General features: G+C 41.6%; 1 protein-coding gene and 1 long non-coding RNA gene across 3 annotated transcripts in view; one reads left to right on the top strand and one right to left on the bottom strand.

The window, feature by feature from the left end:
* Positions 1–6,160, bottom strand: part of LOC141083020 (uncharacterized) — a 169,510-nt gene extending 163,350 nt beyond the window's left edge. The window contains exon 1 of one of the 2 annotated variants that reach the window (XR_012230625.1): positions 6,053–6,160. This is a non-coding gene — a long non-coding RNA (uncharacterized lncRNA). The remainder of the gene's footprint in view (positions 1–6,052) is intronic. The other variant, XR_012230626.1, reaches the window with a different exon arrangement.
* The window catches only part of BMP6 (bone morphogenetic protein 6), a 311,140-nt gene that overhangs the window by 66,008 nt on the left and 231,068 nt on the right, over positions 1–14,064 (top strand). The gene's annotated exons all lie outside the window — the stretch shown is intronic.

Below are 14,064 nucleotides of genomic sequence, written 5' to 3'. Positions count from 1 at the left end.
CTTTTTGGTGTTGTTGTGGTGTTATCATTCATATTCTCTGAAAAAAGGCCAAGAAAGCAAAAATTCTGCCAAGATATATAAACATTTGAGCACAACTGTATATTGGGAAATATATCTGATGGATAGAGCTTCATTGAATATACCAGGAATAAGAAGTTTTACAAGAGCTGATTAAATCATAAAATATACCGTAAATATAATACCCCTTAAAATTGAGCAGTGCTAGATGCCAGAAAGTGCTCATTAGATTTTCTTCACATGTTTACCAGCTGCTTCCTGATGGGCTGTGTCAGGGTAAGTTTCATGAAAGTGGTGACACACATCAGGATTATGTCAACCCAGCTGTGTTAATTGGGGAACAAAAGTATTACGCAACATTTCAAGGAAAAACTTGAGATCATATTTTACACAATGCCCCGTAAACATTAGCCATTTATAGCTGTACTGCAATCATTTAATAGTCTTTATTTTGCTCAGACCTATCTACAGAGTCGAGTTTTAGTGATGAGAAGAACAATCACCCTCACTTGAAATTGCACATGCAGCTCAGCATTATCCCGGATTACTAGAGAAAGAGACCTTGATTCCAGCAATATATTACTTACTGGGCTGCTTACTGTAGTTTTGGTAAAATCAGTGAGAGATTATAAGTAGAGGACTGGTAAAACATTATAAGCTTGATATAACTCTGCTGCTATCACTGATCAGCAGTTTTCTGCCTATACTAAGTTTACAGAGAAAGCTGAAAATTAACCCTTTCACCACCTTGGGTTTTCCGTTTTTCAGTTTCCGTTTTTTTGCTCGCCTTCTTCCCAGAGCCATATTTTTTTTCCATGAACATGGCCATGTGATAGCTTGTTTTTTGTGGGACGAGTTGTAGTTTTGAACAACGCCATTGGTTTTGCCATATAATGTAATGGAAAATGGGAAAAAAATTCAAAGTGCAGTGAAATTGCAAAAAAAGTGTAATTCCACATTCATTTTTGATATGCTAGTTTACCGTGTTCACTAAATGTTAAAACTGACCTGCCATTATGATTCTCTATATTCATGTTCATAGACACCAAACATGTCTAGGTTCTTTTTTATTTAACCCCTCTCTGACATGAGATGTACTATCCCGTCTATGTACCCTGGGCTAATTTGACCACGGACGGGATAGTACATCATAGCGATCGGCCGCGCACACGGTGGGTGCGCAGCCGATCGCGGCCGGGTGTCAGCTGATTCTCACAGCTGACACCCGGCACTAAGTGCCAGGATCGGTCACGGACCGTTCCCTGCACTTTAACCCCCGGAATACTGCGATCAAACATGACAGCCCCTCTGCCTTTGGACCAGAGCCCCCGCGGCATGACGAGGGGACCCGATCGCTCCCATGGTAACCCGATATTGACATGACGACATCTGGGTTACCAGAGCTGAGAAACTTCCTGTCATGTGCAGTGCATGTCAGGAAGTTTCTCAGGTCAGTGTGCAGTAAATGAAGCGCTGACAGCTTCTATAGCATGCAGATGCTGCTTCATCTGCATGCTATAGAAGCGATCACCGTGCAAAATTGTCCCAAAGTGGGACTAAGTGTAAAAATCAGAATGAAGTAAAAATAAATCAAATAATTGTAAAAATATTTTTTTAAAAAATAAAAAAATCATTATTTATTCTATCATTAAATCAATATTTGAATAAAAAAATCTAAACAATAAAAGTACACACATTTTGTATCTCCTGCCCTATAAAACTGTCCCACTAGTTAACCCCTTCAGTGAACACCATAAAAAAAAGCAAAAGAAAAAACAAGGCAAAAAACAATGCTTTATCATCATACTGCCGAACAAAAAGTGGAATAACACGAGATCAAAAAGATGGATATACGTGATCAAAAAATGTCATGCGCCTGAAAATTATTCCAATAAAAACATCAGCTCATGCTGCAAAAAACAAGACCTCACATGACTCTGTGGGACAAAATATGGAAAAATTATAGCTCTCAAAATGTGGTGATGCAAAAGCTATTTTTTGCAATAAAAAGCATCATTCAGCGTGTGACAGCTGCCAAACATAAAAACCCGCTATAAAAACCCACGATAAATAGTAAATTAAACCCCCCTTTATCACCCACTTAGTTAGGGAAAAATAATAAAATTAAAAAATTTATTTCCAATTTCCCATTAGGGTTAGGGTTGGGGCTAAAGTTATGGTTGGGGCTAAAGTTAGGGTTGGGATTGGGGCTAAAGTTAGGGTTGGGGATAAAGTTAGGATTAGGATTTGGATTAGGGGTGTGTTAGAGTTAGGTTTGTGGTTAGGGTTAGGGGTGTGTTGGGGGGTTTCCACTGAGTAGGCACATCAGGGGCTCTCCAAACGCAGCATAGCATCCGATCTCAATTCCAGCCAATTCTGTGTTGAAAAAGTCAATTGGTGCTCCTTCCCTTCCGAGCTCTGCTGTGCGCCTAAGCAGTGATTTACCTCCATATATGGGGTATCGTCGTACTCAGGACAAATTGGAAAACAACTTTTGGGGTCCAATTTCTCCTGTTACCCTTGTGAAAATAAAATATTGGGGGCAAAAAGATCATTTTTGTGAAAAAAATATGATTTTTTTTATTTTTACTGCTCTATGTTATAAACTTCTGTATAGCACTTGGGGGTTCAAAGTTCCTTAGGGGGTCTAGTTTCCAAAATGGTGTCACTTGTGGGGGGTTTCCACTGTTTAGGCACATCAGGGCTTCTCCAAACGCGACATGGCATCCGATCTCAATTCCAGCCAATTTTGCATTGAAAAAGTAAAACGGCGCTTCTTCCCTTCTGAGCTCTGCCATGTGCCAAAACAGTGGTTTACCTGCAGATATGGGGTATCAGCGTACTCAGGACAAATTGCACAACAACTTTTGGTGTCTAATTTCTCTTGTTACCCTTGGGAAAATAAAAAATTGGGGCAAAAAGATCATTTTTGTAAAAAAAATATAATTTTTTATTTTTACAGCTGTACATTATAAACTTCTGTGAAGCACTTGGGGATTCAAAGTGCTCACCACACATCTATATAGGTTCCTTAGTGGGTCTAGTTTCCAAAATGGTGTCACTTGTGGGGGGTTTACACTGTTTAGGCACATCATGGGATCTCCAAATTCAACATGGCGTCCGATCTCAATTCCAGCCAATTTTGCATTGAAAAGTCAAACGGCGCTCCTTCCCTTCCAAGCTCTGCCATGTGCCCAAACAGTGGTTTACCTGCATATATGGGGTATCAGCAGGGCCGGTTTTAGACAAAGTGGGGCCCTAGGCAAAAGTTTAAAGTGGGGCCCCAAATGGTAACATTGTAAAAACACACATTTAGGTTACAATACATGAGCAAGATGCGGATACAGGTGGCAGAGGGGCCTGGAGCCAGTGCTGGCACTGTGGTCCCCATATTCAGGGGCTTTATATCAGCCAATGGGTCTTCCACTAATAGCATTACACAGGAGCATTGCTAGGGTCAGAAAAGATTGGGGGGCCCAACCCCAAGACAAAGCACTGTCCCCCAACCCCCTCTTAAAGGGAATCTGCCACCTACTTTTGGCGGGATATTTAAATGAGGTCGGTCCGGTCCAATGGTTGGTCCGGTCCAATGGGCGGTGTTTCCGATCTTTGCTGCCTCCCCATCCTTTGCCGCCGGCCGCAGTTTTTTCATGAATAGGATTAGGTGTCCGCCATATTTCGCGTGTGCGCTAAGCATTCTTGGCTCGTGCACGCGCAGTAAGCTTTGCCCAACTGCGGGCAAAAATGAAAAGCCTGACTGCGCATGCGCCAGTTAACTAAGCCCCAGAAGTATTTTGCTGTGTTCCTGGGCCCAATTAAGCGGCACATGCGCAGTCAGGCTTTTCGGCTTTGCCCGCAGTTGGGCAAAGCATACTGCGCATGCGCGAGACAAGAATGCTTAGCACATGCACGAAAAATGGTGGACACCTACTCCTATTCATGAAAAAACTGCGGATGGCTGCCAAGGATGGGGAGGCGGCAAGATCGGAAACACCACCCATCGGACCGGACCGACCTCATTTAAATAGCCCTCCAAAAGTAGGTGACAGATTCCCTTTAATTTGTTTTTTTAACACTGCAGATAACACAGCAGGGCTCCCAACTGTCCTGGATCCAGCGGGACAGTCCAATTTTGACACTCCCACCCGCTATCCCGGCCGGGATTGCAGTTTTCCCGCGCTGCGAATCAGCCACCATGCCCACCTGTCGTTTCAGAAGGGGCTGTGTACCGATCGCCATATAATTCCCTCTATGCACAACACACTCCAGAACAGAAGCCATCCCTGGCTCACGTGACCAGTCATATGACTGTGACCTCATCCTATGTAACACCAGAGATAGCAGAGATAACTCTCGGAGAACAGATAATATAGTAGATGTCACCTGTAGTCCTATGTAACATCACAGATAATCTTACTCTGAAACGCTATGGCTATGTTCACATGCATTTTTTTCAGTAGCCAAAACATGTTCTATTGGCAGTAAAAATGTTGCATTCAAAACACCTGTTTTTCAGCTTGTTTCTGGTGTTCTTTACACTTTTTTCAGCTTTTTTTAAAGTGTGAATGTTTGCTTTGTCTACAGTATGTTAATGGCCACGTTCACACGTTCAGTATATACAAGTCAAAACCAGGCGGGTGAGAAATCCAGAAGTGGTGACGTGTTTCTACTATACTTTTCCTCTGATTGCTCCACTGCTGTTTCTGCATTACAAATCCTGATGTGAAATCCTGACCAAATACTGAACGTGTATATGAGACTTAATAGTTTAATTCACCAAAAACACTTAAAAAATTGCAGCGAAAAATGCCGTTGAAATATCTGCAGTTTTTTTTTTATTCTTTCATTGCTTTCTACGGGTGAAAACACACTGAATGAAGTGACAAGCTGCAGATTTAAGCGCATGCAGGAGAATTCGGAAATCTCATATGTTTCGCTGGCACTTTATAAAGCAGCTTTTGACCGTGTTCATATGCAGAATTTCTGCAGCTTTTTCTTCTGCAAATAAGAAGTTTACGGCATTTTATAGCACAAGCAAAGACTGAGATTTTCCGAGATCTCCTCACACCCTTTTATTTTCTCCTGACTGAATTTCACAACTGCAGCGTTTTTAAATCCGCAGCGTGTCTCTTCTTTCAGCAATTTTTTTCACCCGTAGAAAGCAATGAAAAAGTTTAAGAAAAGCTGCAAATGTCGCAACGTTGTTTTCGCTGCGTTTTTGATGAATAAAACGAACTTTATTAAACATGTACTGTAGACAAAATGAACATTGTAAAATAAAAAACAGCAAAGCTCTTAGGGTCTGTGTCCACAATCAGTAAACTCTGGATGCTGCGTACATCTGCAGCATCCAAATGTTACAGCATAGTGGGGGGGATTTCTAGAAATTCCATGTCCACTATGCGTGCACATACTCCCGCACCTCACCCGCAGAGACGGACATGCAGCACGACTCTCCAGACCGCAGCATGTCAATTTATCTAACATAGATGCGAGTCTCTGCAAGAGAAATCTCACCCCTACGATGTATTGGGTGCAGTGATTCTGCACGGTTCAGTGACCACTCGTGGAATCACCTGCGTTCAACAGATGGAGCACATGTCCGCTGCGTCCAAAGTGCTGCCATTTCCGGATCATCTGCACATACCCTAAAAAATGGGCATTTTGAAAGCAGTGTTTTTACTGCCAAGAGAGCCGGCTTTGGCTGCAAAAAAAATGCACCAAAAACGCTGATTCCTATGCACACCTGTACTATATATACGTATGGTTTACCCTTATTTCACATGGGAATTCATTTATTTCTATATTATAAATCCCCGGATTCAGCAGACAATATCCCTGCCTTGTGTCATTCGGACAGCAGTGACAGGAGGTCGCCCTGTCACATTACAAGCAGTGATTAGTGACTGTGGTCAGAGCTGATGCTGATCGCTGCTGTATGTGGCTGTGGATCTTGATCCTGCAGCGATCTGCACAGAGCTACAGACCACAGTGAGAAAACCCTTGCACTCTAATGTGTTATTGCTGCTCTTACCAGGTTCTGCGGCTTCACTTTGGCATATCCATTCTCAGGACAGTGCTAGGAGCAGCCATGATCAGGACTATGGAGGAGACATACAGAGCTGCAGGCATCTCCTGGCTGTCATTGTGCTGTAATCGACCCCTCCCCCTCACTCTCAACTTTTAACCTGACTGCAGGGAGAAAGAGACAGGGGGGGCTCAAGGGGATTTGCGAGAGACGCTCCAAGACTTCAGAGCAATGCACAACATTATTCACTGTTGTACATCCTCTGGGCACTTCATAAATGGGCAGCAGATGCAGGGGGCCCCCTTTGTAGGTGGGGGCCCCAGGCATCTGCCTGGTCTGCCTGGTGGAAACGCCGGCCCTGGGTATCAGCGTACTCAGTACAAATTGTACAACAACTTTTGGCATCCAATTTCTCCTGTTACCCTTGATAAAATAAAAAAAATGGATCTGAATTTTTTTTTGTGAAAAAAAGTTAAATGTTCATTTTTTTTGTAAACATTCCAAAAATTCCTGTGAAGCACCTGAAGGGATAATAAACCTCTGGAATGTGGTTTTGCGCACCTTCAGGGGTGCAGTTTTTAGAATGGTGTCACTTTTGGGTATTTTCTATCATATAGACCCCTCAAAGTGACTTCAAGTGTGATGTGTTCCCTAAAAAAATGGTGTTGTAAAAATTAGAAATCGCTTTTTAACTTTTAACCCTTATAACTTCCTAACAAAAAAAAATTTTGGTTCGAAAATTGTGCTGATGTAAAATAAACATGTGGGAAATGTTACTTTTTATTTTATGTGACATATCTCTGTGATTTAAGGGCATAAAAATTCAAAGTTAGAAAATTGCGAAATGTTTAAAATGTTCGCCAAATTTAACATTACTATTTTAACATGTTAACAGCCACGGGTGGATTGCAATTCCACCTGCTGCTGTTAGGGGCATGTGTCAGCTGATTATAGAGAACTCAGCATTCAGAAAACTGGAATATGTGCATCAGTTAACACTGTAATTTTATCAAAACTGCAGTATGTATCAAAGTAAGCTATACAATGTTGGAATCAGGATCTCTGCATCTACATCATGCAGCTCTTGGATTGGGTAGCAAAAACCCATCAGTCCCTGTTTAGAACTGGTTATAGTGGCTTCTAAGAGCAAGACTCATGCTAAAGAATTTGGTATATCCATTCATTACACAGACGGCCCACTCGTAGCTTCTTTATCTCTGCAGGAGAACTAATTTTCATACTTTTTAACCATGGAGAATTGCCTGTAAGATTCCGTACTGAGCTGGTCTCTTTAAGGGCAAAAGCAGTCAAGTATTTTCGCTCCAAGTACGAGGCTGCAAAATATCAGATCGCACCTGGACCAGTGTTTGTCTCTGGGGAAATGGACAGAGTGTGTCTAAGGAAAAACTTGATGCATGTCCAAGTTTGATCCAATAATTGCATCGCACTCAGCTATGAAAATCAATGAGAACTTGGAAATCATCAAACTGCACTTGGATGACATCTGAGTGCAGTCCGATTTTCACGGACTAACAGGATAGAGAAGATGGAGAAATTTAGCTAGCTATTTTAGCTGGTACTTGTGACAGATTGTTTCCTGGAGTGAGCTAATGTGCATGCTTTATTCCAATGTGTATTCCCTGTAAGACTCCATACTGAGCCAGTCTCTTCCAGAAGATCCTCTACTTCCCACAATATGAACTGTTTAATTCATCCTTTCCTTCAAAATGATGAGAAACTGAATGCCTCATGCCAGGTACCTTATCACATAACAACTGATTGATGGAAGTTCAAGGAAATTTTTTTTATTATTATTGAGCTTATTTTGGAAGTGAGGACATTTTTTGAAAAAAGGGTTGGTGTAGAGCAGATAACCCTTTAAAGCTGTGTGTCTTATTGAAACATTTTTGGGTGTTGTTTATGTTAGCTTCATACGGCATTCAGATTGTAGCTGGTAATGAATATAAAAATACATGGAGCAGCGTGCAGCTCCATGTATTGCTTTGCGGCTGCACGCTCTGCTCCGGAGTGCCGGCGCCAGAGCTTGGTTTTAACCTGTGAGACTCGGCCGTATCTCGCTGTGTGTGATCCCGGCCTTAGTGGTGCATCTTTTAAAAGGAGCGTATCATCAGCAAATGATCTATTTCACAGTGGCCATTTCGTTTATTTTAGATTCATATTCCCAATTCTTTCAAAAAGTTTTCCAAATTTTCATTATAATCTCAGCTAGGATTACAAAGACAGGCAACACCTGATATTACAGGATCGACCATTCACAGTAGGTGATGTCAATGCCACCCTGCTCCCCCTCCCTTCTCAATGACATTCGCACACGCTCATTACATGCTTCAGTTTAGAAATATCACGTCTGAGTCAGTCTATTGCTGCTAATGTACATGTGACTTCTGGAAACATCAGGATATATTTGTCTAAAATAACTCCAGTGACCAGTGCTAAAATTGCAAGATTTCTAAATTTTTATAACAGATTGTGATATGAAAATAGGCAAAAAAAACCTTACCAAAAATTAAAAAAATGTATCAGCAGAAAAATCTGATTTATTAATCAATCAGTAATTTTCTTATTACACATCATACCAAAAACCAGGAATTTTTGCATACAAAAAATGTATTCTTCTCATTCATCTTTTTGGATTATAAGCTGAGGAGCCAAGTAGCAAATGTGACATTTTCTTAGTGGTCAGCAATAATAACTTTTATCATCTCAAATAGAAAACAAAAAATCTTCAACCATTAGAACAATTTCAAATGAAAAGCTACCGTACCTGTCTTTGGGATCTGATGACCTGTTAAAAGAATACTGCTGGTCTTTTTGTTATTACGGCTCCTAATTGCCAATTGTAGTGATAATTATGTATCGGTATCTTTTGATAGATGATAATATCCAGCTTTTGAATAGCCATCTTTAACCCCTTTCCCCAAGCCTGTTTTTACGTTCCTGACCAGGCCAAATTTGACCATTCTGTCCAGTATCACTTTATGAGGTAATACAGTAACTCTGGAACACTTCAATGGATCACACCGATTCTAAGATTATTTTTTGTGATTGTATGTAATAATAGTGGTAAAATTTGTTCGATATGACCATATTGCAAAAAACAGTTTGTAAAAAAATTGGAAATTTTGTGAAATTTTTGAAAATGTAGCAATTTTCAAACTTTTAATTTTTATGCCATCATGTTTAATGCATCAATAATAAAAATGAGTAACTTTGAAAATTGTCTTGATTAAATACGTCCTACTGTTTTCTTTTTATGCAGACCCGCAGTCTCTATGGTATCAGACTACAAACTTGCACATTTGTGTAGTCTGGTTCTGCAGAAAAGCTTCTTTAGGGTAGTCTCACATGTCCAGATAATTCCGGTACCGGAAAAACCGGTACCAGAGCTATCCATGTCCGTGTGGATATGTGGTACATCCGTGTGGCACACGTGTGGCAACTGTGTGCAGTACATGTGCCACATCAGGACCACATGGACGGCCGCCGGGGAAGTAGCGCTACAGTAAGCGCTGTTCCCTGGCGGCTGGTGCTGAACGCGGCTGTTATTCTTCTCTCTTGCTCTGCCAGCAACAGCGAGCAGAAGAGAATGAATGAATGAAAACCCGACGTGGGGTCCCCCACTGTTTGTGAACCAACCCGGCAAAACTCGCAGATGCCCAGAAAAAGCGCATCTATTAGATGCTCCTATTCTGGAGCTTTGTCAGGTTCTTCCCACTTGCCCAGTGGCAAGTGGGGTTAATAAAGGGTTAATGTCACCTTGCTATTGTAAGGTGACATTAAGCCCGGCTTATTAATGGAGAGGTGTCAATAAGACACCTATCCATTACTAATCCTAGAGTTATTCAAGGGTTAAATAAACACACAATAAGAACAAAGTATTTTAATGAAAGAATACATACACACAGTGTTTAAAGCTTTATTATACTCCTAATTCCATATCGACGCCATCGTTCTCCTGTAAAAAAATATAAAATAATAAACCAACAAAATCCATACCTGTCTGGGGATCGGTCAAGTCCCACGGCGTAAATCCATCTCAGGGGTTAATCAGTTTGCAGCCGGAGCACTGCTAATGCGACCGCTCCGACTGTAAACTACTGGGGAATGAATATGAAGCAGCCGCAGCATGCTTAGTAACTAGCAGTGACGTCACTGAGCCTGTGCGCGCTGCTTCCATATATATAATATATAATATATATATAATATAAAATATATATAATATATATATACAGTATGTATATATATATATATATACCGTTGTGCCCAAAAGTATTGACACCCCTGCAATTCGGTCAGATAATACTCAGTTTCTTCCTGAAAATGATTGCAAACACAAATTCTTTGGTATTATTATCTTCATTTAATTTGTCTTAAATGAAAAAGCACAAAAAGAATTGTCCTAAAGCCAAATTGGATATAATTCCACACCAAACATAAAAAAGAGGGTGGACAAAAGTATTGGCACTGTTCGAAAAATCATGTGATGCTTCTCTAATTTGTGTAATTAACAGCACCTGTAACTTACCTGTGGCACCTAACAGGTGTTGGCAATAACTAAATCACGCTTGCAGCCAGTTGACATGGATTAAAGTTGACTCAACCTCTGTCCTGTGTCCTTGTGTGTACCATATTGAGCATGGAGAAAAGAAAGAAGACCAAAGAACTGTCTGAGGACTTGAGAGACCAAATTGTGAGGAAGCATGAGCAATCTCAAGGCTACAAGTCCATCTCCAAAAACCTGAATGTTCCTGTGTCTACCGTGCTCAGTGTCATCAAGAAGTTTAAAGCCCATGGCACTGTGGCTAACCTCCCTAGATGTGGACGGAAAAGAAAAATTGACAAGAGATTTCAACACAAGATTGTGCGGATGTTGGATAAAGAACCTTGACTAACATCCAAACAAGTTCGTCCGAGGGTACAACAGTGTCAACCTATACTATCCGTCGGCATCTGAATGAAAAGGGACTGTATGGTAGGAGACCCAGGAAGACCCCACTTCTTACCCCGAGACATAAAAAAAGCCAGGCTGGAGTTTGCCAAAACTTACCTGAAAAAGCCTAAAACGTTTTGGAAGAATGTTCTCTGGTCAGATGAGACAAAAGTAGAGCTTTTTGGGCAAAGGCATCAACATAGAGTTTACAGGAGAAAAAAAGAGGCATTCATAGAAAAGAACACGGTCCCTACAGTCAAACATGGCGGAGGTTCCCTGATGTTTTGGGGTTGCTTTGCTGCCTCTGGCACTGGACTGCTTGACCGTGTGCACGGCTTATGAAGTCTGAGGACTACCAACAAATTTTGCAGCATAATGTAGGGCCCAGTGTGAGAAAGCTGGGTCTCCCTCAGAGGTCATGGGTCTTCCAGCAGGACAATGACCCAAAACACACTTCAAAAAGCACTAGAAAATGGTTTGAGAGAAAGCACTGGAGACTTCTAAGGTGGCCAGCAATGAGTCCAGACCTGAATCCCATAGAACACCTGTGGAGAGATCTAAAAATGGCAGTTTGGAGAAGGCACCCTTCAAATATCAGGGACCTGGAGCAGTTTGCCAAAGAAGAATGGTCTAAAATTCCAGCAGAGCATTGCAAGAAACTCATTGATGGTTACTGGAAGTGGTTGGTCGCAGTTATTTTGGCTAAAGGTTGTGTAACCAAGTATTAGGCTGAGGGTGACAATACTTTTGTCTGGCCCATTTTTGGAGTTTTGTGTGAAATGATCAATGTTTTGCTTTTTGCTTCATTTTCTTTTGTGTTTTTTCATTTAAAACAAATTAAATGAAGATAATAATACCAAAGAATTTGTGTTTGCAATCATTTTCAGGAAGAAACTGAGTATTATCTGACAGAATTGCAGGGGTGTCAATACTTTTGGCCACAACTGTATATATACTGCTCAAAAAAATAAAGGGAACACTATTCCATTTGCAACAGGCTGTTTGTGTTCCCTTTATTTCTTTGAGCAGCATATATATAATATCTAATATATATATATATATATATATATGTACTATAATATATACATATAAATAATCTATAATATATATATACTGTGTAATATCTAGATATACTCTATATATGTAATATGTATATATATAATATATTATATATATATAAATATATATTATATAAAGCTCAATGTGGGTGTGTATGTATGTGTATATGTCGCAGCTACAGCCACAAAATTTGGCAAATTTGGCACAGTCACACGTCTGGACCCCGAGAGCATCATAGTCTATGTTGTGAGGCAAAATTTTAACCCCGCGCGTTCCAATTCACGAAGCAATTTTGCTCCTATCTACATAATGGGGAAAAAGTGAAAGGGAAAGTGTTAGAGGCAAATTTACAGCTGCCAGATGTCAACAAAGGGGACTTAAAGAATGAGAGCGATGGCACCAAAGAGTATATACCGTACAGTTGCTAAGGTGGGGCCCTGACATGGGATACTTGTAGGGAAGGTGACCTGACGGACTTGTCAGAATAGAGAAAGGAAGGTTTGCACAGTTTAGACAGGTGTCAGTTACTACAGTGGGGAAACAGCTGAGAAAGTGTAGTGGACGTGCAGTACCTTGGGTTGACCATTAGAGGGCAGGGAGGAGTGTGAGCAAAGGACTTGACATCAGCTTAGGGCTTAGGAAACCGTTGGTCATCGGGGGCGGAGTTACAGGGAACCGGGAATGATATAAATTTGACAGGAGGGTTCCAGAAAGTTGCAGTCCCCAGGGGGAGCTCAAGTGACAGGAGGACTATGACAGTTTATGCACTGTGAGGAAACCCAAACCAGGAGGACTGAGGAGAGAGAAAGTCAGGGGGGTGGTCCTGACTGGAAGAACCGCAGTATAGACGAGACACCGGGTGTAGAACACCGTATTTGGTACGATGTTTGACCAGTGAAATTACTGTTGGTGTACAGGCCTACGGCAGCCACAGTGACGGAGCTGACAAGAGCATCGAAGAGTGGAAAAGGTACAGGATGTACATATACGTCCCAGGTGAAAAGTATGGTGTGTGAAGTGGCCCTGGACACGGAGGGCCATGAGGAAGGTACTGTGTTGTACTGTGAAGACCGTCAGTCGGACGGCGAGAGCACGAATAAACTTGGACCTGTTGCACCCGAAACCTGCCTCATCTTGTGTTTGTACGTCACTGCGCGGTATACAGAGGGACCACCCCCCCAGCCCGGCCCACGACTCTACATACTCACCAAACACGAACACACACACAAAATGCGCCACACACTACCATGTGCTTCAACACATATACCACCCTCAGCACACATTTCACCACACATACACCAACCTCGCCACATAAAAGTCGAAACACAAAAGTCGCCACTCAAAACTCGCCACGCTGTCCCAGAGCTGTTTAAAAGATGAAAAATGAGCTGTGATTGGTTGCTATCAGCAACAGTTTTCTTTGTAGACAGTTGTGGTAACTGAGGCCTATTATTCTTATCATTTCTATGGTGTTATCGTCCTTCTGTAAAGCTGGAAATAACACAATTTATTACCGTGCCAACACAGACCACCCACTGACACAGACTGCAGGGGGAGCCCAGTATCACACAGGATAGGATTAGATACACGGTTTAGCAGTCAGTATCACACAGGATAGGATTAGATACACAGCTCAGCAGGCAGTATCACACAGGAGAGGATTAGATACACAGCTCAGCAGTCAGTATCACACAGGAGAGGATTAGATACACAGCTCAGCAGTTAGTATCACACAGGATAGGATTAGATACACATCTCAGCAGTCAGTATCACACAGGATAGGATTAGATACACAGCTCAGCAGTCAGTATCACACAGGATAGGATTAGATACACAGCTCAGCAGTCAGTATCACACAGGATCGGAATAGATACACGGCTCAGCTGACAGTATCACACAGGATAGGATTAGATACACAGCTCAGCACACAGTATCGCACAGAATAGTATGAGATACACGGTTCAGCAGACAGTATCACACAGAATAGGATTAGATACACGGTTCAGCA

Source organism: Dendrobates tinctorius, unplaced genomic scaffold (assembly GCF_039654945.1).
Source record: "Dendrobates tinctorius isolate UK_male_01 unplaced genomic scaffold, ASM3965494v1 ptg000004l, whole genome shotgun sequence".
Classification (NCBI taxonomy): domain Eukaryota; kingdom Metazoa; phylum Chordata; class Amphibia; order Anura; family Dendrobatidae; genus Dendrobates; species Dendrobates tinctorius.
This window is presented reverse-complemented; position numbering and strand designations above follow the sequence as displayed.